The sequence below is a fragment of the Pseudophryne corroboree genome, chromosome 3 (assembly GCF_028390025.1).
Source record: "Pseudophryne corroboree isolate aPseCor3 chromosome 3, aPseCor3.hap2, whole genome shotgun sequence".
NCBI classification, from domain to species: Eukaryota; Metazoa; Chordata; class Amphibia; order Anura; family Myobatrachidae; genus Pseudophryne; species Pseudophryne corroboree.
In genome coordinates, this window is record NC_086446.1 from 115,937,139 (window position 1) to 115,959,638 (window position 22,500).

The 22,500-nt window shown below is 41.2% G+C and overlaps 81 non-coding genes and 19 pseudogenes across 81 annotated transcripts in view; all 100 read right to left on the reverse strand.

Annotated features, from left to right (window-relative positions):
- Nucleotides 1–81: 81 nt before the first annotated feature.
- On the reverse strand, nt 82–200 carry LOC135064717 (5S ribosomal RNA). The gene has a single exon (XR_010251019.1). It is a non-coding gene; the product is annotated as a 5S ribosomal RNA (ribosomal RNA).
- A 107-nt stretch (nt 201–307) lies between these two features.
- LOC134893419 (5S ribosomal RNA) lies at nt 308–426 on the reverse strand (annotated as a pseudogene).
- Nucleotides 427–533: 107 nt separating this feature from the next.
- LOC135060140 (5S ribosomal RNA) lies at nt 534–652 on the reverse strand. Its single transcript, XR_010246530.1, has one exon. It is a non-coding gene; the product is annotated as a 5S ribosomal RNA (ribosomal RNA).
- Nucleotides 653–759: 107 nt separating this feature from the next.
- Nucleotides 760–878, reverse strand: LOC134889890 (5S ribosomal RNA; annotated as a pseudogene).
- Nucleotides 879–985: 107 nt separating this feature from the next.
- LOC135069744 (5S ribosomal RNA) lies at nt 986–1,104 on the reverse strand. Its single transcript, XR_010255928.1, has one exon. It is a non-coding gene; the product is annotated as a 5S ribosomal RNA (ribosomal RNA).
- A 107-nt stretch (nt 1,105–1,211) lies between these two features.
- LOC134885473 (5S ribosomal RNA) lies at nt 1,212–1,330 on the reverse strand. Its single transcript, XR_010169586.1, has one exon. It is a non-coding gene; the product is annotated as a 5S ribosomal RNA (ribosomal RNA).
- A 107-nt stretch (nt 1,331–1,437) lies between these two features.
- On the reverse strand, nt 1,438–1,556 carry LOC135060447 (5S ribosomal RNA). The gene has a single exon (XR_010246841.1). It is a non-coding gene; the product is annotated as a 5S ribosomal RNA (ribosomal RNA).
- A 107-nt stretch (nt 1,557–1,663) lies between these two features.
- LOC135065710 (5S ribosomal RNA) lies at nt 1,664–1,782 on the reverse strand. Its single transcript, XR_010251983.1, has one exon. It is a non-coding gene; the product is annotated as a 5S ribosomal RNA (ribosomal RNA).
- A 107-nt stretch (nt 1,783–1,889) lies between these two features.
- On the reverse strand, nt 1,890–2,008 carry LOC134902075 (5S ribosomal RNA). Its single transcript, XR_010175550.1, has one exon. It is a non-coding gene; the product is annotated as a 5S ribosomal RNA (ribosomal RNA).
- Nucleotides 2,009–2,115: 107 nt separating this feature from the next.
- Nucleotides 2,116–2,234, reverse strand: LOC135070849 (5S ribosomal RNA). The gene has a single exon (XR_010257000.1). It is a non-coding gene; the product is annotated as a 5S ribosomal RNA (ribosomal RNA).
- Nucleotides 2,235–2,341: 107 nt separating this feature from the next.
- On the reverse strand, nt 2,342–2,460 carry LOC134884661 (5S ribosomal RNA). Its single transcript, XR_010168799.1, has one exon. It is a non-coding gene; the product is annotated as a 5S ribosomal RNA (ribosomal RNA).
- A 107-nt stretch (nt 2,461–2,567) lies between these two features.
- On the reverse strand, nt 2,568–2,687 carry LOC134891951 (5S ribosomal RNA; annotated as a pseudogene).
- A 107-nt stretch (nt 2,688–2,794) lies between these two features.
- LOC135064718 (5S ribosomal RNA) lies at nt 2,795–2,913 on the reverse strand. Its single transcript, XR_010251020.1, has one exon. It is a non-coding gene; the product is annotated as a 5S ribosomal RNA (ribosomal RNA).
- A 107-nt stretch (nt 2,914–3,020) lies between these two features.
- On the reverse strand, nt 3,021–3,139 carry LOC134885474 (5S ribosomal RNA). Its single transcript, XR_010169587.1, has one exon. It is a non-coding gene; the product is annotated as a 5S ribosomal RNA (ribosomal RNA).
- Nucleotides 3,140–3,246: 107 nt separating this feature from the next.
- On the reverse strand, nt 3,247–3,365 carry LOC134897490 (5S ribosomal RNA). Its single transcript, XR_010172116.1, has one exon. It is a non-coding gene; the product is annotated as a 5S ribosomal RNA (ribosomal RNA).
- Nucleotides 3,366–3,472: 107 nt separating this feature from the next.
- LOC134897501 (5S ribosomal RNA) lies at nt 3,473–3,591 on the reverse strand. The gene has a single exon (XR_010172117.1). It is a non-coding gene; the product is annotated as a 5S ribosomal RNA (ribosomal RNA).
- A 107-nt stretch (nt 3,592–3,698) lies between these two features.
- On the reverse strand, nt 3,699–3,817 carry LOC135061295 (5S ribosomal RNA). Its single transcript, XR_010247681.1, has one exon. It is a non-coding gene; the product is annotated as a 5S ribosomal RNA (ribosomal RNA).
- Nucleotides 3,818–3,924: 107 nt separating this feature from the next.
- Nucleotides 3,925–4,043, reverse strand: LOC135068705 (5S ribosomal RNA). Its single transcript, XR_010254898.1, has one exon. It is a non-coding gene; the product is annotated as a 5S ribosomal RNA (ribosomal RNA).
- Nucleotides 4,044–4,150: 107 nt separating this feature from the next.
- Nucleotides 4,151–4,269, reverse strand: LOC135064719 (5S ribosomal RNA). Its single transcript, XR_010251021.1, has one exon. It is a non-coding gene; the product is annotated as a 5S ribosomal RNA (ribosomal RNA).
- Nucleotides 4,270–4,376: 107 nt separating this feature from the next.
- On the reverse strand, nt 4,377–4,495 carry LOC135070095 (5S ribosomal RNA). The gene has a single exon (XR_010256270.1). It is a non-coding gene; the product is annotated as a 5S ribosomal RNA (ribosomal RNA).
- Nucleotides 4,496–4,602: 107 nt separating this feature from the next.
- Nucleotides 4,603–4,721, reverse strand: LOC134897512 (5S ribosomal RNA). Its single transcript, XR_010172118.1, has one exon. It is a non-coding gene; the product is annotated as a 5S ribosomal RNA (ribosomal RNA).
- Nucleotides 4,722–4,828: 107 nt separating this feature from the next.
- On the reverse strand, nt 4,829–4,947 carry LOC134885837 (5S ribosomal RNA). Its single transcript, XR_010169941.1, has one exon. It is a non-coding gene; the product is annotated as a 5S ribosomal RNA (ribosomal RNA).
- A 107-nt stretch (nt 4,948–5,054) lies between these two features.
- LOC134902086 (5S ribosomal RNA) lies at nt 5,055–5,173 on the reverse strand. The gene has a single exon (XR_010175561.1). It is a non-coding gene; the product is annotated as a 5S ribosomal RNA (ribosomal RNA).
- A 107-nt stretch (nt 5,174–5,280) lies between these two features.
- LOC135070850 (5S ribosomal RNA) lies at nt 5,281–5,399 on the reverse strand. Its single transcript, XR_010257001.1, has one exon. It is a non-coding gene; the product is annotated as a 5S ribosomal RNA (ribosomal RNA).
- Nucleotides 5,400–5,506: 107 nt separating this feature from the next.
- On the reverse strand, nt 5,507–5,625 carry LOC134890463 (5S ribosomal RNA; annotated as a pseudogene).
- A 107-nt stretch (nt 5,626–5,732) lies between these two features.
- On the reverse strand, nt 5,733–5,852 carry LOC134892893 (5S ribosomal RNA; annotated as a pseudogene).
- Nucleotides 5,853–5,959: 107 nt separating this feature from the next.
- Nucleotides 5,960–6,078, reverse strand: LOC135064720 (5S ribosomal RNA). The gene has a single exon (XR_010251022.1). It is a non-coding gene; the product is annotated as a 5S ribosomal RNA (ribosomal RNA).
- A 107-nt stretch (nt 6,079–6,185) lies between these two features.
- Nucleotides 6,186–6,304, reverse strand: LOC134885475 (5S ribosomal RNA). The gene has a single exon (XR_010169588.1). It is a non-coding gene; the product is annotated as a 5S ribosomal RNA (ribosomal RNA).
- A 107-nt stretch (nt 6,305–6,411) lies between these two features.
- On the reverse strand, nt 6,412–6,530 carry LOC134897523 (5S ribosomal RNA). Its single transcript, XR_010172119.1, has one exon. It is a non-coding gene; the product is annotated as a 5S ribosomal RNA (ribosomal RNA).
- A 107-nt stretch (nt 6,531–6,637) lies between these two features.
- LOC135061296 (5S ribosomal RNA) lies at nt 6,638–6,756 on the reverse strand. Its single transcript, XR_010247682.1, has one exon. It is a non-coding gene; the product is annotated as a 5S ribosomal RNA (ribosomal RNA).
- Nucleotides 6,757–6,863: 107 nt separating this feature from the next.
- Nucleotides 6,864–6,982, reverse strand: LOC135068706 (5S ribosomal RNA). Its single transcript, XR_010254899.1, has one exon. It is a non-coding gene; the product is annotated as a 5S ribosomal RNA (ribosomal RNA).
- A 107-nt stretch (nt 6,983–7,089) lies between these two features.
- LOC134892035 (5S ribosomal RNA) lies at nt 7,090–7,208 on the reverse strand (annotated as a pseudogene).
- Nucleotides 7,209–7,315: 107 nt separating this feature from the next.
- On the reverse strand, nt 7,316–7,434 carry LOC134890087 (5S ribosomal RNA; annotated as a pseudogene).
- A 107-nt stretch (nt 7,435–7,541) lies between these two features.
- On the reverse strand, nt 7,542–7,660 carry LOC134889717 (5S ribosomal RNA; annotated as a pseudogene).
- A 107-nt stretch (nt 7,661–7,767) lies between these two features.
- On the reverse strand, nt 7,768–7,886 carry LOC134897535 (5S ribosomal RNA). The gene has a single exon (XR_010172121.1). It is a non-coding gene; the product is annotated as a 5S ribosomal RNA (ribosomal RNA).
- A 107-nt stretch (nt 7,887–7,993) lies between these two features.
- LOC134884662 (5S ribosomal RNA) lies at nt 7,994–8,112 on the reverse strand. The gene has a single exon (XR_010168800.1). It is a non-coding gene; the product is annotated as a 5S ribosomal RNA (ribosomal RNA).
- A 107-nt stretch (nt 8,113–8,219) lies between these two features.
- On the reverse strand, nt 8,220–8,339 carry LOC134891952 (5S ribosomal RNA; annotated as a pseudogene).
- Nucleotides 8,340–8,446: 107 nt separating this feature from the next.
- Nucleotides 8,447–8,565, reverse strand: LOC135064721 (5S ribosomal RNA). Its single transcript, XR_010251023.1, has one exon. It is a non-coding gene; the product is annotated as a 5S ribosomal RNA (ribosomal RNA).
- Nucleotides 8,566–8,672: 107 nt separating this feature from the next.
- On the reverse strand, nt 8,673–8,791 carry LOC134885476 (5S ribosomal RNA). The gene has a single exon (XR_010169589.1). It is a non-coding gene; the product is annotated as a 5S ribosomal RNA (ribosomal RNA).
- Nucleotides 8,792–8,898: 107 nt separating this feature from the next.
- LOC134897546 (5S ribosomal RNA) lies at nt 8,899–9,017 on the reverse strand. The gene has a single exon (XR_010172122.1). It is a non-coding gene; the product is annotated as a 5S ribosomal RNA (ribosomal RNA).
- A 107-nt stretch (nt 9,018–9,124) lies between these two features.
- Nucleotides 9,125–9,243, reverse strand: LOC134897557 (5S ribosomal RNA). The gene has a single exon (XR_010172123.1). It is a non-coding gene; the product is annotated as a 5S ribosomal RNA (ribosomal RNA).
- A 107-nt stretch (nt 9,244–9,350) lies between these two features.
- LOC135061297 (5S ribosomal RNA) lies at nt 9,351–9,469 on the reverse strand. The gene has a single exon (XR_010247683.1). It is a non-coding gene; the product is annotated as a 5S ribosomal RNA (ribosomal RNA).
- A 107-nt stretch (nt 9,470–9,576) lies between these two features.
- On the reverse strand, nt 9,577–9,695 carry LOC135068707 (5S ribosomal RNA). Its single transcript, XR_010254900.1, has one exon. It is a non-coding gene; the product is annotated as a 5S ribosomal RNA (ribosomal RNA).
- A 107-nt stretch (nt 9,696–9,802) lies between these two features.
- LOC135064722 (5S ribosomal RNA) lies at nt 9,803–9,921 on the reverse strand. The gene has a single exon (XR_010251024.1). It is a non-coding gene; the product is annotated as a 5S ribosomal RNA (ribosomal RNA).
- A 107-nt stretch (nt 9,922–10,028) lies between these two features.
- Nucleotides 10,029–10,147, reverse strand: LOC135070096 (5S ribosomal RNA). Its single transcript, XR_010256271.1, has one exon. It is a non-coding gene; the product is annotated as a 5S ribosomal RNA (ribosomal RNA).
- A 107-nt stretch (nt 10,148–10,254) lies between these two features.
- LOC134885257 (5S ribosomal RNA) lies at nt 10,255–10,373 on the reverse strand. The gene has a single exon (XR_010169374.1). It is a non-coding gene; the product is annotated as a 5S ribosomal RNA (ribosomal RNA).
- Nucleotides 10,374–10,480: 107 nt separating this feature from the next.
- Nucleotides 10,481–10,599, reverse strand: LOC134897569 (5S ribosomal RNA). Its single transcript, XR_010172124.1, has one exon. It is a non-coding gene; the product is annotated as a 5S ribosomal RNA (ribosomal RNA).
- Nucleotides 10,600–10,706: 107 nt separating this feature from the next.
- Nucleotides 10,707–10,825, reverse strand: LOC134885838 (5S ribosomal RNA). Its single transcript, XR_010169942.1, has one exon. It is a non-coding gene; the product is annotated as a 5S ribosomal RNA (ribosomal RNA).
- Nucleotides 10,826–10,932: 107 nt separating this feature from the next.
- On the reverse strand, nt 10,933–11,051 carry LOC134902098 (5S ribosomal RNA). The gene has a single exon (XR_010175573.1). It is a non-coding gene; the product is annotated as a 5S ribosomal RNA (ribosomal RNA).
- A 107-nt stretch (nt 11,052–11,158) lies between these two features.
- Nucleotides 11,159–11,277, reverse strand: LOC135070851 (5S ribosomal RNA). The gene has a single exon (XR_010257002.1). It is a non-coding gene; the product is annotated as a 5S ribosomal RNA (ribosomal RNA).
- Nucleotides 11,278–11,384: 107 nt separating this feature from the next.
- LOC134884663 (5S ribosomal RNA) lies at nt 11,385–11,503 on the reverse strand. Its single transcript, XR_010168801.1, has one exon. It is a non-coding gene; the product is annotated as a 5S ribosomal RNA (ribosomal RNA).
- Nucleotides 11,504–11,610: 107 nt separating this feature from the next.
- LOC134891953 (5S ribosomal RNA) lies at nt 11,611–11,730 on the reverse strand (annotated as a pseudogene).
- A 107-nt stretch (nt 11,731–11,837) lies between these two features.
- On the reverse strand, nt 11,838–11,956 carry LOC135064724 (5S ribosomal RNA). Its single transcript, XR_010251026.1, has one exon. It is a non-coding gene; the product is annotated as a 5S ribosomal RNA (ribosomal RNA).
- Nucleotides 11,957–12,063: 107 nt separating this feature from the next.
- LOC135065351 (5S ribosomal RNA) lies at nt 12,064–12,182 on the reverse strand. Its single transcript, XR_010251633.1, has one exon. It is a non-coding gene; the product is annotated as a 5S ribosomal RNA (ribosomal RNA).
- A 107-nt stretch (nt 12,183–12,289) lies between these two features.
- Nucleotides 12,290–12,408, reverse strand: LOC134884664 (5S ribosomal RNA). Its single transcript, XR_010168802.1, has one exon. It is a non-coding gene; the product is annotated as a 5S ribosomal RNA (ribosomal RNA).
- A 107-nt stretch (nt 12,409–12,515) lies between these two features.
- On the reverse strand, nt 12,516–12,635 carry LOC134891954 (5S ribosomal RNA; annotated as a pseudogene).
- Nucleotides 12,636–12,742: 107 nt separating this feature from the next.
- On the reverse strand, nt 12,743–12,861 carry LOC135064726 (5S ribosomal RNA). Its single transcript, XR_010251027.1, has one exon. It is a non-coding gene; the product is annotated as a 5S ribosomal RNA (ribosomal RNA).
- A 107-nt stretch (nt 12,862–12,968) lies between these two features.
- Nucleotides 12,969–13,087, reverse strand: LOC134886585 (5S ribosomal RNA). Its single transcript, XR_010170667.1, has one exon. It is a non-coding gene; the product is annotated as a 5S ribosomal RNA (ribosomal RNA).
- A 107-nt stretch (nt 13,088–13,194) lies between these two features.
- Nucleotides 13,195–13,313, reverse strand: LOC134897580 (5S ribosomal RNA). The gene has a single exon (XR_010172125.1). It is a non-coding gene; the product is annotated as a 5S ribosomal RNA (ribosomal RNA).
- Nucleotides 13,314–13,420: 107 nt separating this feature from the next.
- On the reverse strand, nt 13,421–13,539 carry LOC134897591 (5S ribosomal RNA). The gene has a single exon (XR_010172126.1). It is a non-coding gene; the product is annotated as a 5S ribosomal RNA (ribosomal RNA).
- Nucleotides 13,540–13,646: 107 nt separating this feature from the next.
- LOC135061298 (5S ribosomal RNA) lies at nt 13,647–13,765 on the reverse strand. The gene has a single exon (XR_010247684.1). It is a non-coding gene; the product is annotated as a 5S ribosomal RNA (ribosomal RNA).
- A 107-nt stretch (nt 13,766–13,872) lies between these two features.
- On the reverse strand, nt 13,873–13,991 carry LOC135060018 (5S ribosomal RNA). The gene has a single exon (XR_010246411.1). It is a non-coding gene; the product is annotated as a 5S ribosomal RNA (ribosomal RNA).
- A 107-nt stretch (nt 13,992–14,098) lies between these two features.
- On the reverse strand, nt 14,099–14,217 carry LOC135070097 (5S ribosomal RNA). Its single transcript, XR_010256272.1, has one exon. It is a non-coding gene; the product is annotated as a 5S ribosomal RNA (ribosomal RNA).
- Nucleotides 14,218–14,324: 107 nt separating this feature from the next.
- On the reverse strand, nt 14,325–14,443 carry LOC134891516 (5S ribosomal RNA; annotated as a pseudogene).
- A 107-nt stretch (nt 14,444–14,550) lies between these two features.
- LOC135067267 (5S ribosomal RNA) lies at nt 14,551–14,669 on the reverse strand. Its single transcript, XR_010253487.1, has one exon. It is a non-coding gene; the product is annotated as a 5S ribosomal RNA (ribosomal RNA).
- Nucleotides 14,670–14,776: 107 nt separating this feature from the next.
- Nucleotides 14,777–14,895, reverse strand: LOC134902265 (5S ribosomal RNA). Its single transcript, XR_010175733.1, has one exon. It is a non-coding gene; the product is annotated as a 5S ribosomal RNA (ribosomal RNA).
- Nucleotides 14,896–15,002: 107 nt separating this feature from the next.
- On the reverse strand, nt 15,003–15,121 carry LOC135068902 (5S ribosomal RNA). The gene has a single exon (XR_010255093.1). It is a non-coding gene; the product is annotated as a 5S ribosomal RNA (ribosomal RNA).
- A 107-nt stretch (nt 15,122–15,228) lies between these two features.
- Nucleotides 15,229–15,347, reverse strand: LOC134901881 (5S ribosomal RNA). Its single transcript, XR_010175357.1, has one exon. It is a non-coding gene; the product is annotated as a 5S ribosomal RNA (ribosomal RNA).
- A 107-nt stretch (nt 15,348–15,454) lies between these two features.
- On the reverse strand, nt 15,455–15,573 carry LOC135060626 (5S ribosomal RNA). The gene has a single exon (XR_010247019.1). It is a non-coding gene; the product is annotated as a 5S ribosomal RNA (ribosomal RNA).
- A 107-nt stretch (nt 15,574–15,680) lies between these two features.
- LOC135061471 (5S ribosomal RNA) lies at nt 15,681–15,799 on the reverse strand. The gene has a single exon (XR_010247850.1). It is a non-coding gene; the product is annotated as a 5S ribosomal RNA (ribosomal RNA).
- Nucleotides 15,800–15,906: 107 nt separating this feature from the next.
- LOC134888525 (5S ribosomal RNA) lies at nt 15,907–16,025 on the reverse strand (annotated as a pseudogene).
- A 107-nt stretch (nt 16,026–16,132) lies between these two features.
- Nucleotides 16,133–16,251, reverse strand: LOC135068708 (5S ribosomal RNA). The gene has a single exon (XR_010254901.1). It is a non-coding gene; the product is annotated as a 5S ribosomal RNA (ribosomal RNA).
- A 107-nt stretch (nt 16,252–16,358) lies between these two features.
- LOC135064727 (5S ribosomal RNA) lies at nt 16,359–16,477 on the reverse strand. Its single transcript, XR_010251028.1, has one exon. It is a non-coding gene; the product is annotated as a 5S ribosomal RNA (ribosomal RNA).
- Nucleotides 16,478–16,584: 107 nt separating this feature from the next.
- Nucleotides 16,585–16,703, reverse strand: LOC135070098 (5S ribosomal RNA). Its single transcript, XR_010256273.1, has one exon. It is a non-coding gene; the product is annotated as a 5S ribosomal RNA (ribosomal RNA).
- Nucleotides 16,704–16,810: 107 nt separating this feature from the next.
- On the reverse strand, nt 16,811–16,929 carry LOC134890105 (5S ribosomal RNA; annotated as a pseudogene).
- Nucleotides 16,930–17,036: 107 nt separating this feature from the next.
- Nucleotides 17,037–17,155, reverse strand: LOC134897602 (5S ribosomal RNA). The gene has a single exon (XR_010172127.1). It is a non-coding gene; the product is annotated as a 5S ribosomal RNA (ribosomal RNA).
- Nucleotides 17,156–17,262: 107 nt separating this feature from the next.
- Nucleotides 17,263–17,381, reverse strand: LOC134885840 (5S ribosomal RNA). Its single transcript, XR_010169944.1, has one exon. It is a non-coding gene; the product is annotated as a 5S ribosomal RNA (ribosomal RNA).
- A 107-nt stretch (nt 17,382–17,488) lies between these two features.
- On the reverse strand, nt 17,489–17,607 carry LOC134902110 (5S ribosomal RNA). Its single transcript, XR_010175584.1, has one exon. It is a non-coding gene; the product is annotated as a 5S ribosomal RNA (ribosomal RNA).
- A 107-nt stretch (nt 17,608–17,714) lies between these two features.
- Nucleotides 17,715–17,833, reverse strand: LOC135070852 (5S ribosomal RNA). The gene has a single exon (XR_010257003.1). It is a non-coding gene; the product is annotated as a 5S ribosomal RNA (ribosomal RNA).
- Nucleotides 17,834–17,940: 107 nt separating this feature from the next.
- Nucleotides 17,941–18,059, reverse strand: LOC134884665 (5S ribosomal RNA). The gene has a single exon (XR_010168803.1). It is a non-coding gene; the product is annotated as a 5S ribosomal RNA (ribosomal RNA).
- Nucleotides 18,060–18,166: 107 nt separating this feature from the next.
- Nucleotides 18,167–18,286, reverse strand: LOC134891955 (5S ribosomal RNA; annotated as a pseudogene).
- Nucleotides 18,287–18,393: 107 nt separating this feature from the next.
- On the reverse strand, nt 18,394–18,512 carry LOC135064728 (5S ribosomal RNA). Its single transcript, XR_010251029.1, has one exon. It is a non-coding gene; the product is annotated as a 5S ribosomal RNA (ribosomal RNA).
- Nucleotides 18,513–18,619: 107 nt separating this feature from the next.
- LOC134887212 (5S ribosomal RNA) lies at nt 18,620–18,738 on the reverse strand (annotated as a pseudogene).
- A 107-nt stretch (nt 18,739–18,845) lies between these two features.
- Nucleotides 18,846–18,964, reverse strand: LOC134897613 (5S ribosomal RNA). The gene has a single exon (XR_010172129.1). It is a non-coding gene; the product is annotated as a 5S ribosomal RNA (ribosomal RNA).
- Nucleotides 18,965–19,071: 107 nt separating this feature from the next.
- LOC134897624 (5S ribosomal RNA) lies at nt 19,072–19,190 on the reverse strand. Its single transcript, XR_010172130.1, has one exon. It is a non-coding gene; the product is annotated as a 5S ribosomal RNA (ribosomal RNA).
- Nucleotides 19,191–19,297: 107 nt separating this feature from the next.
- Nucleotides 19,298–19,416, reverse strand: LOC135061299 (5S ribosomal RNA). The gene has a single exon (XR_010247685.1). It is a non-coding gene; the product is annotated as a 5S ribosomal RNA (ribosomal RNA).
- A 107-nt stretch (nt 19,417–19,523) lies between these two features.
- On the reverse strand, nt 19,524–19,642 carry LOC134889931 (5S ribosomal RNA; annotated as a pseudogene).
- A 107-nt stretch (nt 19,643–19,749) lies between these two features.
- Nucleotides 19,750–19,868, reverse strand: LOC135063777 (5S ribosomal RNA). Its single transcript, XR_010250100.1, has one exon. It is a non-coding gene; the product is annotated as a 5S ribosomal RNA (ribosomal RNA).
- Nucleotides 19,869–19,975: 107 nt separating this feature from the next.
- LOC135068903 (5S ribosomal RNA) lies at nt 19,976–20,094 on the reverse strand. Its single transcript, XR_010255094.1, has one exon. It is a non-coding gene; the product is annotated as a 5S ribosomal RNA (ribosomal RNA).
- Nucleotides 20,095–20,201: 107 nt separating this feature from the next.
- LOC134901882 (5S ribosomal RNA) lies at nt 20,202–20,320 on the reverse strand. Its single transcript, XR_010175358.1, has one exon. It is a non-coding gene; the product is annotated as a 5S ribosomal RNA (ribosomal RNA).
- A 107-nt stretch (nt 20,321–20,427) lies between these two features.
- On the reverse strand, nt 20,428–20,546 carry LOC135060627 (5S ribosomal RNA). Its single transcript, XR_010247020.1, has one exon. It is a non-coding gene; the product is annotated as a 5S ribosomal RNA (ribosomal RNA).
- Nucleotides 20,547–20,653: 107 nt separating this feature from the next.
- LOC135061472 (5S ribosomal RNA) lies at nt 20,654–20,772 on the reverse strand. Its single transcript, XR_010247851.1, has one exon. It is a non-coding gene; the product is annotated as a 5S ribosomal RNA (ribosomal RNA).
- Nucleotides 20,773–20,879: 107 nt separating this feature from the next.
- LOC134891400 (5S ribosomal RNA) lies at nt 20,880–20,998 on the reverse strand (annotated as a pseudogene).
- A 107-nt stretch (nt 20,999–21,105) lies between these two features.
- Nucleotides 21,106–21,224, reverse strand: LOC134901471 (5S ribosomal RNA). Its single transcript, XR_010174962.1, has one exon. It is a non-coding gene; the product is annotated as a 5S ribosomal RNA (ribosomal RNA).
- A 107-nt stretch (nt 21,225–21,331) lies between these two features.
- On the reverse strand, nt 21,332–21,450 carry LOC135069268 (5S ribosomal RNA). Its single transcript, XR_010255454.1, has one exon. It is a non-coding gene; the product is annotated as a 5S ribosomal RNA (ribosomal RNA).
- Nucleotides 21,451–21,557: 107 nt separating this feature from the next.
- Nucleotides 21,558–21,676, reverse strand: LOC134884303 (5S ribosomal RNA). The gene has a single exon (XR_010168455.1). It is a non-coding gene; the product is annotated as a 5S ribosomal RNA (ribosomal RNA).
- A 107-nt stretch (nt 21,677–21,783) lies between these two features.
- LOC134886906 (5S ribosomal RNA) lies at nt 21,784–21,902 on the reverse strand (annotated as a pseudogene).
- A 107-nt stretch (nt 21,903–22,009) lies between these two features.
- On the reverse strand, nt 22,010–22,128 carry LOC135069925 (5S ribosomal RNA). The gene has a single exon (XR_010256104.1). It is a non-coding gene; the product is annotated as a 5S ribosomal RNA (ribosomal RNA).
- Nucleotides 22,129–22,235: 107 nt separating this feature from the next.
- On the reverse strand, nt 22,236–22,354 carry LOC135063128 (5S ribosomal RNA). Its single transcript, XR_010249466.1, has one exon. It is a non-coding gene; the product is annotated as a 5S ribosomal RNA (ribosomal RNA).
- Nucleotides 22,355–22,461: 107 nt separating this feature from the next.
- Nucleotides 22,462–22,500, reverse strand: part of LOC135065459 (5S ribosomal RNA) — a 119-nt gene continuing 80 nt past the window's right edge. The window contains exon 1 of the ribosomal RNA XR_010251742.1: nt 22,462–22,500. This exon is cut by the window's right edge and continues 80 nt beyond it. This is a non-coding gene — a ribosomal RNA (5S ribosomal RNA).

The window sequence follows — 22,500 nt, forward strand, 5'->3', positions numbered from 1 at the left end:
TTCTACTTCTACCTACTGGTTCATAAATGAATACGTTTGAAAATGGAATGCATCAACAGAACGGTGTTGGTAGTATAAAAATATCTACAGCACCTTGTATTCCCAGGTGGTATCCCATCCAAGTACTAACCAGGCCCAACACTGCTTAGCTTCCAAGATCAGATGAGATTGGGCGTATCCAGTGTGGTGTTGCTGTAGATGAACTTTCTGGTTTCTGTTAGAACTTTTCTACTTCTAATTACTGGTTCATAAATTAATACATTTTAAAATGGAATGCATCAACAGAACGGTGTTGGCAGTATAAAATTATCTACAGCACCTTGTATTCCCAGGTGGTCTCCAATCCAAGTACTAACCAGGCCCAACACTGCTTAGCTTCCAAGATCAGGTGAGTTTGGGCGTATCCAGTATGGTGTGGCTGTAGATGAACTTTGTGGTTTCTGTTAGAACTTTTCTACTTCTAACTACTGGTTCATAAATGAATACATTTGAAAATGGAATGCATCAACAGAACAGTGTTGGCAGTATAAAAATATCTACAGCACCTTGTATTCCCAGGTGGTCTCCCATCCAAGTACTAACAAGGCCCAACACTGCTTAGCTTCCAAGATCAGACGAGATTGGGCGTATCCAGTTTGGTGTGGCTGTAGATGAGTTTTGTGGTTTCTGTTAGAACTTTTCTACTTCTAACTACTGGTTCATAAATGAATACGTTTGAAAATGGAATGCATCAACAGAACGGTGTTGGCAGTATAAAAATATCTACAACACCTTGTATTCCCAGGTGGTCTCCCATCCAAGTACTAACCATGCCCAACACTGCTTAGCGTCCAAGATCAGATGAGATTGGGCGTATCCAATGTGGTGTGGCTGTAGATGAGCTTTGTGGTTTCTGTTAGAACTTTTCTACTTCTAACTACTGGTTCATAAATGAATACGTTTGAAAATGGAATGCATCAACAGAACGGTGTTGGCAGTATAAAAATATCTACAGCACCTTGTATTCCCAGGTGGTATCCCATCCAAGTACTAACCAGGCCCAACACTGCTTAGCTTCCAAGATCAGATGAGATTGGGCGTATCCAGTCTGGTATTGCTGTAGATGAACTTTCTGGTTTCTGTTAGAACTTTCCTACTTCTAACTACTGGTTCATAAATGAATACATTTTAAAATGGAATGCATCAACAGAACGGTGTTGGCAGTATAAAATTATCTACAGCACCTTGTATTCCCAGGTGGTCTCCAATCCAAGTACTAACCAGGCCCAACACTGCTTAGCTTCCAAGATCAGATGAGATTGGGCATATCCAGTGTGGTGTGGCTGTAGATGAGCTTTGTGGTTTCTGTTAGAACTTTTCTACTTCTAACTACTGTTTCATAAATGAATACGTTTGAAAATGGAATGCATCAACAGAACGGTGTTGGCAGTATAAAAATATCTACAGCACCTTGTATTCCTAGGTGGTCTCCCATCCAAGTACTAACCAGGCCCAACACTGCTTAGCTTCCAAGATCAGATGAGATTGGGCGTATCCAGTGTGGTGTGGCTGTAGATGAGCTTTGCAGTTTCTGTTAGAACTTTTCTACTTCTAACTACTGGTTCATAAATGAATGCATTTGAAAATGGAATGCATCAACAGAACGGTGTTGGCAGTATAAAAATATCTACAGCACCTTGTATTCCTAGGTGGTCTCCCATCCAAGTACTAACCAGGCCCAACACTGCTTAGCTTCCAAGATCAGATGAGATTGGGCGTATCCAGTGTGGTGTTGCTGTAGATGAACTTTCTGGTTTCTGTTAGAACTTTTCTACTTCTAACTACTGGTTCATAAATGAATAAGTTTTAAAATGGAATGCATCAACAGAACGGTGTTGGCAGTATAAAATTATCTACAGCACCTAGTATTCCCAGGTGGTCTCCCATCCAAGTACTAACCAGGCCCAACACTGCTTAGCTTCCAAGATCAGATGAGATTGGGCGTATCCAGTGTGGTGTGGCTGTAGAAGAGCTTTATGGTTTCTGTTAGTACTTTTCTACTTCTAACTACTGGTTCATAAATGAATAAGTTTGAAAATGGAATGCATCAACAGAACGGTGTTGGTAGTATAAAAATTTCTACAGCACCTTGTATTCCCAGGTGGTCTCCCATCCAAGTACTAACCAGGCCCAACACTGCTTAGCGTCCAAGATCAGATGAGATTGGGCGTATCCAATGTGGTGTGGCTGTAGATGAGCTTTGTGGTTTCTGTTAGAACTTTTCTACTTCTAACTACTGGTTCATAAATGAATACGTTTGAAAATGGAATGCATCAACAGAACGGTGTTGGCAGTATAAAAATATCTACAGCACCTTGTATTCCCAGGTGGTCTCCCATCCAAGTACTAACCAAGCCCAACACTGCTTAGCTTCCAAGATCAGGTGAGATTGGGCGTATCCAGTATGGTGTGGCTGTAGATGAGCTTTGTTGTTTCTGTTAGAACTTTTCTACTTCTAACTACTGGTTCATAAATGAATACGTTTGAAAATGGAATGCAACAACAGAACAGTGTTGGCAGTATAAAAATATCTACAGCACCTATGTATTCCCAGGTGGTCTCCCATCCAAGTACTGACCAGGACCAACACTGCTTAGCTTCCAAGATCAGATGAGATTGGGCATATCCAGTGTGGTGTGGCTGTAGAAGAGCTTTATGGTTTCTGTTAGTACTTTTCTACTTCTAACTACTGGTTCATAAATGAATACGTTTGAAAATGGAATGCATCAACAGAACGGTGTTGGTAGTATAAAAATATCTACAGCACCTTGTATTCCCAGGTGGTATCCCATCCAAGTACTAACCAGGCCCAACACTGCTTAGCTTCCAAGATCAGATGAGATTGGGCGTATCCAGTGTGGTGTTGCTGTAGATGAACTTTCTGGTTTCTGTTAGAACTTTTCTACTTCTAACTACTGGTTCATAAATGAATACATTTTAAAATGGAATGCATCAACAGAACGGTGTTGGCAGTATAAAATTATCTACAGCACCTTGTATTCCCAGGTGGTCTCCAATCCAAGTACTAACCAGGCCCAACACTGCTTAGCTTCCAAGATCAGATGAGATTGGGCATATCCAGTGTGGTGTGGCTGTAGATGAGCTTTGTGGTTTCTGTTAGAACTTTTCTACTTCTAACTACTGTTTCATAAATGAATACATTTGAAAATGGAATGCATCAACAGAACGGTGTTGGCAGTATAAAAATATCTACAGCACCTTGTATTCCCAGGTGGTCTCCCATCCAAGTACTAACCAGGCCCAACACTGCTTAGCTTCCAAGATCAGATGAGATTGGGCGTATCCAGTGTGGTGTGGCTGTAGATGAGCTTTGCAGTTTCTGTTAGAACTTTTCTACTTCTAACTACTGGTTCATAAATGAATACATTTGAAAATGGAATGCATCAACAGAACGGTGTTGGCAGTATAAAAATATCTACAGCACCTTGTATTCCCAGGTGGTCTCCCATCCAAGTACTAACCAGGCCCAACACTGCTTAGCTTCCAAGATCAGATGAGATTGGGCGTATCCAGTGTGGTGTGGCTGTAGATGAGCTTTGTGGTTTCTGTTAGAACTTTTCTACTTCTAACTACTGGTTCATAAATGAATACGTTTGAAAATGGAATGCATCAACAGAACGGTGTTGGCAGTATAAAAATATCTACAGCACCTTGTATTCCCAGGTGGTCTCCCATCCAAGTACTAAACAGGCCCAACACTGCTTAGCTTCCAAGATCAGATGAGATTGGGCGTATCCAGTATGGTGTGGCTGTAGATGAGTTTTATGGTTTCTGTTAGAACTTTTCTACTTCTAACTACTGGTTCATAAATAAATACGTTTGAAAATGGAATGCATCAACAGAACGGTGTTGGCAGTATAAAAATATCTACAGCACCTTGTATTCCCAGGTGGTCTCCCATCCAAGTACTAACCAGGCCCAACACTGCTTAGCTTCCAAGATCAGATGAGCTTGGGCGTATCCAATGTGGTGTGGCTGTAGATGAACTTTATGGTTTCTGTTAGTACTTTTCTACTTCTAACTACTGGTTCATAAATGAATACGTTTGAAAATGGAATGCATCAACAGAACGGTGTTGGTAGTATAAAAATATCTACAGCACCTTGTATTCCCAGGTGGTATCCCATCCAAGTACTAACCAGGCCCAACACTGCTTAGCTTCCAAGATCAGATGAGATTGGGCGTATCCAGTGTGGTGTTGCTGTAGATGAACTTTCTGGTTTCTGTTAGAACTTTTCTACTTCTAACTACTGGTTCATAAATGAATACATTTTAAAATGGAATGCATGAACAGAACGGTGTTGGCAGTATAAAATTATCTACAGCACCTTGTATTCCCAGGTGGTCTCCCATCCAAGTACTAACCAGGCCCAACACTGCTTAGCTTCCAAGATCAGATGAGAATGGGCATATCCAGTGTGGTGTGGCTGTAGATGAGCTTTGTGGTTTCTGTTAGAACTTTTCTACTTCTAACTACTGTTTCATAAATGAATACGTTTGAAAATGGAATGCATCAACAGAACGGTGTTGGCAGTATAAAAATATCTACAGCACCTTGTATTCCCAGGTGGTCTCCCATCCAAGTACTAACCAGGCCCAACACTGCTTAGCTTCCAAGATCAGATGAGATTGGGCGTATCCAGTGTGGTGTGGCTGTAGATGAGCTTTGTGGTTTCTGTTAGAACTTTTCTACTTCTAACTACTGGTTCATAAATGAATAGGTTTGAAAATGGAATGCATCAACAGAACGGTGTTGGCAGTATAAAAATATCTTCAGCACCTTGTATTCCCAGGTGGTCTCCCATTCAAGTACTAACCAGGCCCAACACTGCTTAGCTTCCAAGATCAGATGAGATTGGGCGTATCCAGTGTGGTGTTGCTGTAGATGAACTTTCTGGTTTCTGTTAGAACTTTTCTACTTCTAACTACTGGTTCATAAATGAATAAGTTTTAAAATGGAATGCATCAACAGAACGGTGTTGGCAGTATAAAATTATCTACAGCACCTAGTATTCCCAGGTGGTCTCCCATCCAAGTACTAACCAGGCCCAACACTGCTTAGCTTCCAAGATCAGATGAGATTGGGCGTATCCAGTGTGGTGTGGCTGTAGAAGAGCTTTATGGTTTCTGTTAGTACTTTTCTACTTCTAACTACTGGTTCATAAATGAATAAGTTTGAAAATGGAATGCATCAACAGAACGGTGTTGGTAGTATAAAAATTTCTACAGCACCTTGTATTCCCAGGTGGTCTCCCATCCAAGTACTAACCAGGCCCAACACTGCTTAGCGTCCAAGATCAGATGAGATTGGGCGTATCCAATGTGGTGTGGCTGTAGATGAGCTTTGTGGTTTCTGTTAGAACTTTTCTACTTCTAACTACTGGTTCATAAATGAATACGTTTGAAAATGGAATGCATCAACAGAACGGTGTTGGCAGTATAAAAATATCTACAGCACCTTGTATTCCCAGGTGGTTTCCCATCCAAGTACTAACCAAGCCCAACACTGCTTACCTTCCAAGATCAGGTGAGATTGGGCGTATCCAGTATGGTGTGGCTGTAGATGAGCTTTGTTGTTTCTGTTAGAACTTTTCTACTTCTAACTACTGGTTCATAAATGAATACGTTTGAAAATGGAATGCAACAACAGAACAGTGTTGGCAGTATAAAAATATCTACAGCACCTATGTATTCCCAGGTGGTCTCCCATCCAAGTACTGACCAGGACCAACACTGCTTAGCTTCCAAGATCAGATGAGATTGGGCATATCCAGTGTGGTGTGACTGTAGAAGAGCTTTATGGTTTCTGTTAGTACTTTTCTACTTCTAACTACTGGTTCATAAATGAATACGTTTGAAAATGGAATGCATCAACAGAACGGTGTTGGTAGTATAAAAATATCTACAGCACCTTGTATTCCCAGGTGGTATCCCATCCAAGTACTAACCAGGCCCAACACTGCTTAGCTTCCAAGATCAGATGAGATTGGGCGTATCCAGTGTGGTGTTGCTGTAGATGAACTTTCTGGTTTCTGTTAGAACTTTTCTACTTCTAACTACTGGTTCATAAATGAATACATTTTAAAATGGAATGCATCAACAGAACGGTGTTGGCAGTATAAAATTATCTACAGCACCTTGTATTCCCAGGTGGTCTCCAATCCAAGTACTAACCAGGCCCAACACTGCTTAGCTTCCAAGATCAGATGAGATTGGGCATATCCAGTGTGGTGTGGCTGTAGATGAGCTTTGTGGTTTCTGTTAGAACTTTTCTACTTCTAACTACTGTTTCATAAATGAATACATTTGAAAATGGAATGCATCAACAGAACGGTGTTGGCAGTATAAAAATATCTACAGCACCTTGTATTCCCAGGTGGTCTCCCATCCAAGTACTAACCAGGCCCAACACTGCTTAGCTTCCAAGATCAGATGAGATTGGGCGTATCCAGTGTGGTGTGGCTGTAGATGAGCTTTGTGGTTTCTGTTAGAACTTTTCTACTTCTAACTACTGGTTCATAAATGAATACGTTTGAAAATGGAATGCATCAACAGAACGGTGTTGGCAGTATAAAAATATCTACAGCACCTTGTATTCCCAGGTGGTCTCCCATCCAAGTACTAAACAGGCCCAACACTGCTTAGCTTCCAAGATCAGATGAGATTGGGCGTATCCAGTATGGTGTGGCTGTAGATGAGTTTTATGGTTTCTGTTAGAACTTTTCTACTTCTAACTACTGGTTCATAAATAAATACGTTTGAAAATGGAATGCATCAACAGAACGGTGTTGGCAGTATAAAAATATCTACAGCACCTTGTATTCCCAGGTGGTCTCCCATCCAAGTACTAACCAGGCCCAACACTGCTTAGCTTCCAAGATCAGATGAGCTTGGGCGTATCCAATGTGGTGTGGCTGTAGATGAACTTTATGGTTTCTGTTAGTACTTTTCTACTTCTAACTACTGGTTCATAAATGAATACGTTTGAAAATGGAATGCATCAACAGAACGGTGTTGGTAGTATAAAAATATCTACAGCACCTTGTATTCCCAGGTATTATCCCATCCAAGTACTAACCAGGCCCAACACTGCTTAGCTTCCAAGATCAGATGAGATTGGGCGTATCCAGTGTGGTGTTGCTGTAGATGAACTTTCTGGTTTCTGTTAGAACTTTTCTACTTCTAACTACTGGTTCATAAATGAATACATTTTAAAATGGAATGCATGAACAGAACGGTGTTGGCAGTATAAAATTATCTACAGCACTTTGTATTCCCAGGTGGTCTCCCATCCAAGTACTAACCAGGCCCAACACTGCTTAGCTTCCAAGATCAGATGAGAATGGGCATATCCAGTGTGGTGTGGCTGTAGATGAGCTTTGTGGTTTCTGTTAGAACTTTTCTACTTCTAACTACTGTTTCATAAATGAATACGTTTGAAAATGGAATGCATCAACAGAACGGTGTTGGCAGTATAAAAATATCTACAGCACCTTGTATTCCCAGGTGGTCTTTCATCCAAGTACTAACCAGGCCCAACACTGCTTAGCTTTCAAGATCAGATGAGATTGGGCGTATCCAGTGTGGTGTGGCTGTAGATGAGCTTTGCAGTTTCTGTTAGAACTTTTCTACTTCTAACTACTGGTTCATAAATGAATGCATTTGAAAATGGAATGCATCAACAGAACGGTGTTGGCAGTATAAAAATATCTACAGCACCTTGTATTCCCAGGTGGTCTCCCATCCAAGTACTAACCAGGCCCAACACTGCTTAGCTTCCAAGATCAGATGAGATTGGGCGTATCCAGTGTGGTGTGGCTGTAGATGAGCTTTGTGGTTTCTGTTAGAACTTTTCTACTTCTAACTACTGGTTCATAAATGAATACGTTTGAAAATGGAATGCATCAACAGAACGGTGTTGGCAGTATAAAAATATCTACAGCACCTTGTATTCCCAGGTGGTCTCCCATCCAAGTACTAACCAAGCCCAACACTGCTTAGCTTCCAAGATCAGGTGAGATTGGGCGTATCCAGTATGGTGTGGCTGTAGATGAGCTTTGTTGTTTCTGTTAGAACTTTTCTACTTCTAACTACTGGTTCATAAATGAATACGTTTGAAAATGGAATGCAACAACAGAACAGTGTTGGCAGTATAAAAATATCTACAGCACCTATGTATTCCCAGGTGGTCTCCCATCCAAGTACTGACCAGGACCAACACTGCTTAGCTTCCAAGATCAGATGAGATTGGGCATATCCAGTGTGGTGTGGCTGTAGAAGAGCTTTATGGTTTCTGTTAGTACTTTTCTACTTCTAACTACTGGTTCATAAATGAATACGTTTGAAAATGGAATGCATCAACAGAACGGTGTTGGTAGTATAAAAATATCTACAGCACCTTGTATTCCCAGGTGGTATCCCATCCAAGTACTAACCAGGCCCAACACTGCTTAGCTTCCAAGATCAGATGAGATTGGGCGTATCCAGTGTGGTGTTGCTGTAGATGAACTTTCTGGTTTCTGTTAGAACTTTTCTACTTCTAACTACTGGTTCATAAATGAATACATTTTAAAATGGAATGCATCAACAGAACGGTGTTGGCAGTATAAAATTATCTACAGCACCTTGTATTCCCAGGTGGTCTCCAATCCAAGTACTAACCAGGCCCAACACTGCTTAGCTTCCAAGATCAGATGAGATTGGGCATATCCAGTGTGGTGTGGCTGTAGATGAGCTTTGTGGTTTCTGTTAGAACTTTTCTACTTCTAACTACTGTTTCATAAATGAATACATTTGAAAATGGAATGCATCAACAGAACGGTGTTGGCAGTATAAAAATATCTACAGCACCTTGTATTCCCAGGTGGTCTCCCATCCAAGTACTAACCAGGCCCAACACTGCTTAGCTTCCAAGATCAGATGAGATTGGGCGTATCCAGTGTGGTGTGGCTGTAGATGAGCTTTGCAGTTTCTGTTAGAACTTTTCTACTTCTAACTACTGGTTCATAAATGAATACATTTGAAAATGGAATGCATCAACAGAACGGTGTTGGCAGTATAAAAATATCTACAGCACCTTGTATTCCCAGGTGGTCTCCCATCCAAGTACTAACCAGGCCCAACACTGCTTAGCTTCCAAGATCAGATGAGATTGGGCGTATCCAGTGTGGTGTGGCTGTAGATGAGCTTTGTGGTTTCTGTTAGAACTTTTCTACTTCTAACTACTGGTTCATAAATGAATACGTTTGAAAATGGAATGCATCAACAGAACGGTGTTGGCAGTATAAAAATATCTACAGCACCTTGTATTCCCAGGTGGTCTCCCATCCAAGTACTAAACAGGCCCAACACTGCTTAGCTTCCAAGATCAGATGAGATTGGGCGTATCCAGTATGGTGTGGCTGTAGATGAGTTTTATGGTTTCTGTTAGAACTTTTCTACTTCTAACTACTGGTTCATAAATAAATACGTTTGAAAATGGAATGCATCAACAGAACGGTGTTGGCAGTATAAAAATATCTACAGCACCTTGTATTCCCAGGTGGTCTCCCATCCAAGTACTAACCAGGCCCAACACTGCTTAGCTTCCAAGATCAGATGAGCTTGGGCGTATCCAATGTGGTGTGGCTGTAGATGAACTTTATGGTTTCTGTTAGTACTTTTCTACTTCTAACTACTGGTTCATAAATGAATACGTTTGAAAATGGAATGCATCAACAGAACGGTGTTGGTAGTATAAAAATATCTACAGCACCTTGTATTCCCAGGTGGTATCCCATCCAAGTACTAACCAGGCCCAACACTGCTTAGCTTCCAAGATCAGATGAGATTGGGCGTATCCAGTGTGGTGTTGCTGTAGATGAACTTTCTGGTTTCTGTTAGAACTTTTCTACTTCTAACTACTGGTTCATAAATGAATACATTTTAAAATGGAATGCATGAACAGAACGGTGTTGGCAGTATAAAATTATCTACAGCACCTTGTATTCCCAGGTGGTCTCCCATCCAAGTACTAACCAGGCCCAACACTGCTTAGCTTCCAAGATCAGATGAGAATGGGCATATCCAGTGTGGTGTGGCTGTAGATGAGCTTTGTGGTTTCTGTTAGAACTTTTCTACTTCTAACTACTGTTTCATAAATGAATACGTTTGAAAATGGAATGCATCAACAGAACGGTGTTGGCAGTATAAAAATATCTACAGCACCTTGTATTCCCAGGTGGTCTTTCATCCAAGTACTAACCAGGCCCAACACTGCTTAGCTTCCAAGATCAGATGAGATTGGGCGTATCCAGTGTGGTGTGGCTGTAGATGAGCTTTGCAGTTTCTGTTAGAACTTTTCTACTTCTAACTACTGGTTCATAAATGAATGCATTTGAAAATGGAATGCATCAACAGAACGGTGTTGGCAGTATAAAAATATCTACAGCACCTTGTATTCCCAGGTGGTCTCCCATCCAAGTACTAACCAGGCCCAACACTGCTTAGCTTCCAAGATCAGATGAGATTGGGCGTATCCAGTGTGGTGTGGCTGTAGATGAGCTTTGTGGTTTCTGTTAGAACTTTTCTACTTCTAACTACTGGTTCATAAATGAATAGGTTTGAAAATGGAATGCATCAACAGAACGGTGTTGGCAGTATAAAAATATCTTCAGCACCTTGTATTCCCAGGTGGTCTCCCATTCAAGTACTAACCAGGCCCAACACTGCTTAGCTTCCAAGATCAGATGAGATTGGGCGTATCCAGTGTGGTGTTGCTGTAGATGAACTTTCTGGTTTCTGTTAGAACTTTTCTACTTCTAACTACTGGTTCATAAATGAATAAGTTTTAAAATGGAATGCATCAACAGAACGGTGTTGGCAGTATAAAATTATCTACAGCACCTAGTATTCCCAGGTGGTCTCCCATCCAAGTACTAACCAGGCCCAACACTGCTTAGCTTCCAAGATCAGATGAGATTGGGCGTATCCAGTGTGGTGTGGCTGTAGAAGAGCTTTATGGTTTCTGTTAGTACTTTTCTACTTCTAACTACTGGTTCATAAATGAATAAGTTTGAAAATGGAATGCATCAACAGAACGGTGTTGGTAGTATAAAAATTTCTACAGCACCTTGTATTCCCAGGTGGTCTCCCATCCAAGTACTAACCAGGCCCAACACTGCTTAGCGTCCAAGATCAGATGAGATTGGGCGTATCCAATGTGGTGTGGCTGTAGATGAGCTTTGTGGTTTCTGTTAGAACTTTTCTACTTCTAACTACTGGTTCATAAATGAATACGTTTGAAAATGGAATGCATCAACAGAACGGTGTTGGCAGTATAAAAATATCTACAGCACCTTGTATTCCCAGGTGGTCTCCCATCCAAGTACTAACCAAGCCCAACACTGCTTAGCTTCCAAGATCAGGTGAGATTGGGCGTATCCAGTATGGTGTGGCTGTAGATGAGCTTTGTTGTTTCTGTTAGAACTTTTCTACTTCTAACTACTGGTTCATAAATGAATACGTTTGAAAATGGAATGCAACAACAGAACAGTGTTGGCAGTATAAAAATATCTACAGCACCTATGTATTCCCAGGTGGTCTCCCATCCAAGTACTGACCAGGACCAACACTGCTTAGCTTCCAAGATCAGATGAGATTGGGCATATCCAGTGTGGTGTGGCTGTAGAAGAGCTTTATGGTTTCTGTTAGTACTTTTCTACTTCTAACTACTGGTTCATAAATGAATACGTTTGAAAATGGAATGCATCAACAGAAGGGTGTTGGTAGTATAAAAATATCTACAGCACCTTGTATTCCCAGGTGGTATCCCATCCAAGTACTAACCAGGCCCAACACTGCTTAGCTTCCAAGATCAGATGAGATTGGGCGTATCCAGTGTGGTGTTGCTGTAGATGAACTTTCTGGTTTCTGTTAGAACTTTTCTACTTCTAACTACTGGTTCATAAATGAATACATTTTAAAATGGAATGCATCAACAGAACGGTGTTGGCAGTATAAAATTATCTACAGCACCTTGTATTCCCAGGTGGTCTCCCATCCAAGTACTAACCAGGCCCAACACTGCTTAGCGTCCAAGATCAGATGAGATTGGGCGTATCCAATGTGGTGTGGCTGTAGATGAGCTTTGTGGTTTCTGTTAGAACTTTTCTACTTCTAACTACTGGTTCATAAATGAATACGTTTGAAAATGGAATGCATCAACAGAACGGTGTTGGCAGTATAAAAATATCTACAGCACCTTGTATTCCCAGGTGGTCTCCCATCCAAGTACTAACCAAGCCCAACACTGCTTAGCTTCCAAGATCAGGTGAGATTGGGCGTATCCAGTATGGTGTGGCTGTAGATGAGCTTTGTTGTTTCTGTTAGAACTTTTCTACTTCTAACTACTGGTTCATAAATGAATACGTTTGAAAATGGAATGCAACAACAGAACAGTGTTGGCAGTATAAAAATATCTACAGCACCTATGTATTCCCAGGTGGTCTCCCATCCAAGTACTGACCAGGACCAACACTGCTTAGCTTCCAAGATCAGATGAGATTGGGCATATCCAGTGTGGTGTGGCTGTAGAAGAGCTTTATGGTTTCTGTTAGTACTTTTCTACTTCTAACTACTGGTTCATAAATGAATACGTTTGAAAATGGAATGCATCAACAGAACGGTGTTGGTAGTATAAAAATATCTACAGCACCTTGTATTCCCAGGTGGTATCCCATCCAAGTACTAACCAGGCCCAACACTGCTTAGCTTCCAAGATCAGATGAGATTGGGCGTATCCAGTGTGGTGTTGCTGTAGATGAACTTTCTGGTTTCTGTTAGAACTTTTCTACTTCTAACTACTGGTTCATAAATGAATACATTTTAAAATGGAATGCATCAACAGAACGGTGTTGGCAGTATAAAATTATCTACAGCACCTTGTATTCCCATGTGGTCTCCAATCCAAGTACTAACCAGGCCCAACACTGCTTAGCTTCCAAGATCAGATGAGATTGGGCATATCCAGTGTGGTGTGGCTGTAGATGAGCTTTGTGGTTTCTGTTAGAACTTTTCTACTTCTAACTACTGTTTCATAAATGAATACATTTGAAAATGGAATGCATCAACAGAACGGTGTTGGCAGTATAAAAATATCTACAGCACCTTGTATTCCCAGGTGGTCTCCCATCCAAGTACTAACCAGGCCCAACACTGCTTAGCTTCCAAGATCAGATGAGATTGGGCGTATCCAGTGTGGTGTGGCTGTAGATGAGCTTTGCAGTTTCTGTTAGAACTTTTCTACTTCTAACTACTGGTTCATAAATGAATACATTTGAAAATGGAATGCATCAACAGAACGGTGTTGGCAGTATAAAAATATCTACAGCACCTTGTATTCCCAGGTGGTCTCCCATCCAAGTACTAACCAGGCCCAACACTGCTTAGCTTCCAAGATCAGATGAGATTGGGCGTATCCAGTGTGGTGTGGCTGTAGATGAGCTTTGTGGTTTCTGTTAGAACTTTTCTACTTCTAACTACTGGTTCATAAATGAATACGTTTGAAAATGGAATGCATCAACAGAACGGTGTTGGCAGTATAAAAATATCTACAGCACCTTGTATTCCCAGGTGGTCTCCCATCCAAGTACTAAACAGGCCCAACACTGCTTAGCTTCCAAGATCAGATGAGATTGGGCGTATCCAGTATGGTGTGGCTGTAGATGAGTTTTATGGTTTCTGTTAGAACTTTTCTACTTCTAACTACTGGTTCATAAATAAATACGTTTGAAAATGGAATGCATCAACAGAACGGTGTTGGCAGTATAAAAATATCTACAGCACCTTGTATTCCCAGGTGGTCTCCCATCCAAGTACTAACCAGGCCCAACACTGCTTAGCTTCCAAGATCAGATGAGATTGGGCGTATCCAGTGTGGTGTTGCTGTAGATGAACTTTCTGGTTTCTGTTAGAACTTTTCTACTTCTAACTACTGGTTCATAAATGAATACATTTTAAAATGGAATGCATGAACAGAACGGTGTTGGCAGTATAAAATTATCTACAGCACCTTGTATTCCCAGGTGGTCTCCCATCCAAGTACTAACCAGGCCCAACACTGCTTAGCTTCCAAGATCAGATGAGAATGGGCATATCCAGTGTGGTGTGGCTGTAGATGAGCTTTGTGGTTTCTGTTAGAACTTTTCTACTTCTAACTACTGTTTCATAAATGAATACGTTTGAAAATGGAATGCATCAACAGAACGGTGTTGGCAGTATAAAAATATCTACAGCACCTTGTATTCCCAGGTGGTCTTTCATCCAAGTACTAACCAGGCCCAACACTGCTTAGCTTCCAAGATCAGATGAGATTGGGCGTATCCAGTATAGTGTGGCTGTAGATGAGTTTTATGGTTTCTGTTAGAACTTTTCTACTTCTAACTACTGGTTCATAAATGAATACGTTTTAAAATGGAATGCATCAACAGAACGGTGTTGGCAGTATAAAATTATCTACAGCACCTTGTATTCCCAGGTGGACTCCCATCCAAGTACTAACCAGGCCCAACACTGCTTAGCTTCCAAGATCAGATGAGATTGGGTGTATCCAGTCTGGTGTGGCTGTAGATGAGCTTTGTGGTTTCTGTTAGAACTTTTCTACTTCTAACTACTGGTTCATAAATGAATACGTTTGAAAATGGAATGCATCAACAGAACGGTGTTGGCAGTATAAAAATATCTACAGCACCTTGTATTCCCAGGTGGTCTCCCATCCAAGTACTAACCAGGCCCAACACTGCTTAGCTTCCAAGATCAGATGAGATTGGGCGTATCCAATGTGGTGTGGCTGTAGATGAACTTTGTGGTTTCTGTTAGAACTTTTCTACTTCTAACTACTGGTTCATAAATGAATATGTTTTAAAATGGAATGCATCAACAGAACGGTGTTGGCAGTATAAAATTATCTACAGCACCTTGTATTTCCAGGTGGACTCCCATCCAAGTACTAACCAGGCCCAACACTGCTTAGCTTCCAAGATCAGATGAGATTGGGCGTATCCAGTGTGGTGTGGCTGTAGATATGCTTTATGGTTTCTGTTAGAACTTTTCTACTTCTAACTACTGGTTCATAAATGAATACGTTTGAAAATGGAATGCATCAACAGAACGGTGTTGGCAGTATAAAAATATCTACAGCACCTTGCATTCCCAGGTGGTCTCCCATCCAAGTACTAACCAGGCCCAACACTGCTTAGCTTCCAAGATCAGATGAGATTGGGCGTATCCAGTGTGGTGTGGCTGTAGATGAGCTTTGTGTTTTCGGTTAGAACTTTTCTACTTCTAACTACTGGTTCATAAATGAATACGTTTGAAAATGGAATGCATCAACAGAACGGTGTTGGCAGTATAAAAATATCTACAGCACCTTGTATTCCCAGGTGGTCTCCCATCCAAGTACTAACCAGGCCCAACACTGCTTAGCTTCCAAGATCAGATGAGATTGGGCGTATCCAGTGTGGAGTGGCTGTAGATGAGCATTGTGGTTTCTGTTTGAACTTTTCTACTTCTAACTACTGGTTCATAAATGAATACATTTGAAAATTGAATGCATCAACAGAACGGTGTTGGCAGTATAAAAATATCTACAGCACCTTGTATTCCCAGGTGGTCTACCATCCAAGTACTAACCAGGCCCAACACTGCTTAGCTTCCAAGATCAGATGAGATTGGGCGTATCCAGTGTGGTGTGGCTGTAGATGAGTTTTGTGGTTTCTGTTAGAACTTTTCTACTTCTAACTACTGGTTCATAAATGAATAAGTTTGTAAATGGAATGCATCAACAGAACGGTGTTGGCAGTATAAAAATATCTACAGCACCTTGTATTCCCAGGTGGTCTCCCATCCAAGTACTAACCAGGCCCAACACTGCTTAGCTTTCAAGATCAGATGAGATTGGGCGTATCCAGTTCAGTGTGGCTGTAGATGAGCTTTGTGGTTTCTGTTAGAACTTTTCTACTTCTAACTACTGGTTCATAAATGAATACGTTTGAAAATGGAATGCATCAACAGAACGGTGTTGGCAGTATAAAAATATCTACAGCACCTTGTATTCCCAGGTGGTCTCCCATCCAAGTACTAACCAGGCCCAACACTGCTTAGCTTCCAAGATCAGATGAGCTTGGGCGTATCCAATGTGGTGTGGCTGTAGATGAACTTTATGGTTTCTGTTAGTACTTTTCTACTTCTAACTACTGGTTCATAAATGAATACGTTTGAAAATGGAATGCATCAACAGAACGGTGTTGGTAGTATAAAAATATCTACAGCACCTTGTATTCCCAGGTGGTATCCCATCCAAGTACTAACCAGGCCCAACACTGCTTAGCTTCCAAGATCAGATGAGATTGGGCGTATCCAGTGTGGTGTTGCTGTAGATGAACTTTCTGGTTTCTGTTAGAACTTTTCTACTTCTAACTACTGGTTCATAAATGAATACATTTTAAAATGGAATGCATGAACAGAACGGTGTTGGCAGTATAAAATTATCTACAGCACCTTGTATTCCCAGGTGGTCTCCCATCCAAGTACTAACCAGGCCCAACACTGCTTAGCTTCCAAGATCAGATGAGAATGGGCATATCCAGTGTGGTGTGGCTGTAGATGAGCTTTGTGGTTTCTGTTAGAACTTTTCTACTTCTAACTACTGTTTCATAAATGAATACGTTTGAAAATGGAATGCATCAACAGAACGGTGTTGGCAGTATAAAAATATCTACAGCACCTTGTATTCCCAGGTGGTCTTTCATCCAAGTACTAACCAGGCCCAACACTGCTTAGCTTCCAAGATCAGATGAGATTGGACGTATCCAGTGTGGTGTGGCTGTAGATGAGCTTTGCAGTTTCTGTTAGAACTTTTCTACTTCTAACTACTGGTTCATAAATGAATGCATTTGAAAATGGAATGCATCAACAGAACGGTGTTGGCAGTATAAAAATATCTACAGCACCTTGTATTCCCAGGTGGTCTCCCATCCAAGTACTAACCAGGCCCAACACTGCTTAGCTTCCAAGATCAGATGAGATTGGGCGTATCCAGTGTGGTGTGGCTGTAGATGAGCTTTGTGGTTTCTGTTAGAACTTTTCTACTTCTAACTACTGGTTCATAAATGAATAGGTTTGAAAATGGAATGCATCAACAGAACGGTGTTGGCAGTATAAAAATATCTTCAGCACCTTGTATTCCCAGGTGGTCTCCCATTCAAGTACTAACCAGGCCCAACACTGCTTAGCTTCCAAGATCAGATGAGATTGGGCGTATCCAGTGTGGTGTTGCTGTAGATGAACTTTCTGGTTTCTGTTAGAACTTTTCTACTTCTAACTACTGGTTCATAAATGAATAAGTTTTAAAATGGAATGCATCAACAGAACGGTGTTGGCAGTATAAAATTATCTACAGCACCTAGTATTCCCAGGTGGTCTCCCATCCAAGTACTAACCAGGCCCAACACTGCTTAGCTTCCAAGATCAGATGAGATTGGGCGTATCCAGTGTGGTGTGGCTGTAGAAGAGCTTTATGGTTTCTGTTAGTACTTTTCTACTTCTAACTACTGGTTCATAAATGAATAAGTTTGAAAATGGAATGCATCAACAGAACGGTGTTGGTAGTATAAAAATTTCTACAGCACCTTGTATTCCCAGGTGGTCTCCCATCCAAGTACTAACCAGGCCCAACACTGCTTAGCGTCCAAGATCAGATGAGATTGGGCGTATCCAATGTGGTGTGGCTGTAGATGAGCTTTGTGGTTTCTGTTAGAACTTTTCTACTTCTAACTACTGGTTCATAAATGAATACGTTTGAAAATGGAATGCATCAACAGAACGGTGTTGGCAGTATAAAAGTATCTACAGCACCTTGTATTCCCAGGTGGTCTCCCATCCAAGTACTAACCAAGCCCAACACTGCTTAGCTTCCAAGATCAGGTGAGATTGGGCGTATCCAGTATGGTGTGGCTGTAGATGAGCTTTGTTGTTTCTGTTAGAACTTTTCTACTTCTAACTACTGGTTCATAAATGAATACGTTTGAAAATGGAATGCAACAACAGAACAGTGTTGGCAGTATAAAAATATCTACAGCACCTATGTATTCCCAGGTGGTCTCCCATCCAAGTACTGACCAGGACCAACACTGCTTAGCTTCCAAGATCAGATGAGATTGGGCATATCCAGTGTGGTGTGGCTGTAGAAGAGCTTTATGGTTTCTGTTAGTACTTTTCTACTTCTAACTACTGGTTCATAAATGAATACGTTTGAAAATGGAATGCATCAACAGAACGGTGTTGGTAGTATAAAAATATCTACAGCACCTTGTATTCCCAGGTGGTATCCCATCCAAGTACTAACCAGGCCCAACACTGCTTAGCTTCCAAGATCAGATGAGATTGGGCGTATCCAGTGTGGTGTTGCTGTAGATGAACTTTCTGGTTTCTGTTAGAACTTTTCTACTTCTAACTACTGGTTCATAAATGAATACATTTTAAAATGGAATGCATCAACAGAACGGTGTTGGCAGTATAAAATTATCTACAGCACCTTGTATTCCCAGGTGGTCTCCAATCCAAGTACTAACCAGGCCCAACACTGCTTAGCTTCCAAGATCAAATGAGATTGGGCATATCCAGTGTGGTGTGGCTGTAGATGAGCTTTGTGGTTTCTGTTAGAACTTTTCTACTTCTAACTACTGTTTCATAAATGAATACATTTGAAAATGGAATGCATCAACAGAACGGTGTTGGCAGTATAAAAATATCTACAGCACCTTGTATTCCCAGGTGGTCTCCCATCCAAGTACTAACCAGGCCCAACACTGCTTAGCTTCCAAGATCAGATGAGATTGGGCGTATCCAGTGTGGTGTGGCTGTAGATGAGCTTTGCAGTTTCTGTTAGAACTTTTCTACTTCTAACTACTGGTTCATAAATGAATACATTTGAAAATGGAATGCATCAACAGAACGGTGTTGTCAGTATAAAAATATCTACAGCACCTTGTATTCCCAGGTGGTCTCCCATCCAAGTACTAACCAGGCCCAACACTGCTTAGCTTCCAAGATCAGATGAGATTGGGCGTATCCAGTGTGGTGTGGCTGTAGATGAGCTTTGTGGTTTCTGTTAGAACTTTTCTACTTCTAACTACTGGTTCATAAATGAATACGTTTGAAAATGGAATGCATCAACAGAACGGTGTTGGCAGTATAAAAATATCTACAGCACCTTGTATTCCCAGGTGGTCTCCCATCCAAGTACTAAACAGGCCCAACACTGCTTAGCTTCCAAGATCAGATGAGATTGGGCGTATCCAGTATGGTGTGGCTGTAGATGAGTTTTATGGTTTCTGTTAGAACTTTTCTACTTCTAACTACTGGTTCATAAATGAATACGTTTGAAAATGGAATGCATCAACAGAACGGTGTTGGCAGTATAAAAATATCTACAGCACCTTGTATTCCCAGGTGGTCTCCCACCCAAGTACTAACCAGGCCCAACACTGCTTAGCTTCCAAGATCAGATGAGCTTGGGCGTATCCAATGTGGTGTGTCTGTAGATGAACTTTGTGGTTTCTGTTAGAACTTTTCTACTTCTAACTACTGGTTCATAAATGAATACGTTTTAAAATGGAATGCATCAACAGAACGGTGTTGGCAGTATAAAATTATCTACAGCACCTTGTATTCCCAGGTGGACTCCCATCCAAGTACTAACCAGGCCCAACACTGCTTAGCTTCCAAGATCAGATGAGATTGGGCGTATCCAATGTGGTGTGGCTGTAGATGAACTTTGTGGTTTCTGTTAGAACTTTTCTACTTCTAACTACTGGTTCATAAATGAATATGTTTTAAAATGGAATGCATCAACAGAACGGTGTTGGCAGTATAAAATTATCTACAGCACCTTGTATTTCCAGGTGGACTCCCATCCAAGTACTAACCAGGCCCAACACTGCTTAGCTTCCAAGATCAGATGAGATTGGGCGTATCCAGTGTGGTGTGGCTGTAGATATGCTTTATGGTTTCTGTTAGAACTTTTCTACTTCTAACTACTGGTTCATAAATGAATACGTTTGAAAATGGAATGCATCAACAGAACGGTGTTGGCAGTATAAAAATATCTACAGCACCTTGCATTCCCAGGTGGTCTCCCATCCAAGTACTAACCAGGCCCAACACTGCTTAGCTTCCAAGATCAGATGAGATTGGGCGTATCCAGTGTGGTGTGGCTGTAGATGAGCTTTGTGTTTTCGGTTAGAACTTTTCTACTTCTAACTACTGGTTCATAAATGAATACGTTTGAAAATGGAATGCATCAACAGAACGGTGTTGGCAGTATAAAAATATCTACAGCACCTTGTATTCCCAGGTGGTCTCCCATCCAAGTACTAACCAGGCCCAACACTGCTTAGCTTCCAAGATCAGATGAGATTGGGCGTATCCAGTGTGGAGTGGCTGTAGATGAGCTTTGTGGTTTCTGTTTGAACTTTTCTACTTCTAACTACTGGTTCATAAATGAATACATTTGAAAATTGAATGCATCAACAGAACGGTGTTGGCAGTATAAAAATATCTACAGCACCTTGTATTCCCAGGTGGTCTACCATCCAAGTACTAACCAGGCCCAACACTGCTTAGCTTCCAAGATCAGATGAGATTGGGCGTATCCAGTGTGGTGTGGCTGTAGATGAGTTTTGTGGTTTCTGTTAGAACTTTTCTACTTCTAACTACTGGTTCATAAATGAATAAGTTTGTAAATGGAATGCATCAACAGAACGGTGTTGGCAGTATAAAAATAGCTACAGCACCTTGTATTCCCAGGTGGTCTCCCATCCAAGTACTAACCAGGCCCAACACTGCTTAGCTTTCAAGATCAGATGAGATTGGGCGTATCCAGTTCAGTGTGGCTGTAGATGAGCTTTGTGGTTTCTGTTAGAACTTTTCTACTTCTAACTACTGGTTCATAAATGAATACGTTTGAAAATGGAATGCATCAACAGAACGGTGTTGGCAGTATAAAAATATCTACAGCACCTTGTATTCCCAGGTGGTCTCCCATCCAAGTACTAACCAGGCCCAACACTGCTTAGCTTCCAAGATCAGATGAGATTGGGCGTATCCAGTGTGGTGTGACTGTAGATGAGCTTTGTGGTTTCTGTTAGAACTTTTCTACTTCTGACTACTGGTTCATAAATGAATACGTTTGAAAATGGAATGCATCAACAGAACGGTGTTGGCAGTATAAAAATATCTACAGCACCTTGTATTCCCAGGTGGTCTCCCATCCAAGTACTAACCAGGCCCAACACTGTTTAGCTTCCAAGATCAGATGAGATTGGGCGTATCCAGTCTGGTGTGGCTGTAGATGAGTGTTGTGTTTTCTGTTAGAACTTTTCTACTTCTAACTACTGGTTCATAAATGAATACGTTTTAAAATTGAATGCATCAACAGAACGGTGTTGGCAGTATAAAATTATCTACACCACCTTGTATTCCCAGGTGGTCTCCCATCCAAGTACTAACCAGGCCCAACACTGCTTAGCTTCCAAGATCAGATGAGATTGGGCGTATCCAGTGTAGTGTGGCTGTAGATGAGCTTTGTGGTTTCTTTTAGAACTTTTCTACTTCTAACTACTGGTTCATAAATGAATACGTTTTAAAATTGAATGCATCAACAGAACGGTGTTGGCAGTATAAAATTATCTACAGCACCTTGTATTCCCAGGTGGTCTCCGATCCAAGTACTAACCAGGCCCAACACTGCTTAGCTTCCAAGATCAGATGAGATTGGGCGTATCCAGTATGGTGTGGCTGTAGATGAATGTTGTGGTTTCTGTTAGAACTTTTCTACTTCTAACTACTGGTTCATAAATGAATACGTTTGAAAATGGAATGCATCAACAGAACGGTGTTGGCAGTATAAAATTATCTACAGCACCTTGTATTCCCAGGTGGTCTCCGATCCAAGTACTAACCAGGCCCAACACTGCTTAGCTTCCAAGATCAGATGAGATTGGGCGTATCCAGTGTGGTGTGGCTGTAGATGAGCTTTGTGGTTTCTGTTAGAACTTTTATACTTCTAACTACTGGTTCATAAATGAATACGTTTGAAAATGGAATGCATCAACAGAACGGTGTTGGTAGTATAAAAATATCTACAGCACCTTGTATTCCCAGGTGGTCTCCCATCCAAGTACTAACCAGGACCAACACTGCTTAGCTTCCAAGATCAGATGAGATTGGGCGTATCCAGTGTGGTGTGGCTGTAGATGAGCTTTATGGTTTCTGTTAGAACTTTTCTACTTCTAACTACTGGTTCATAAATGAATACATTTGAAAATGGAATGCATCAACAGAACGGTGTTGGTAGTATAAAAATATCTACAGCACCTTGTATTCCCAGGTGGTCTCCCATCC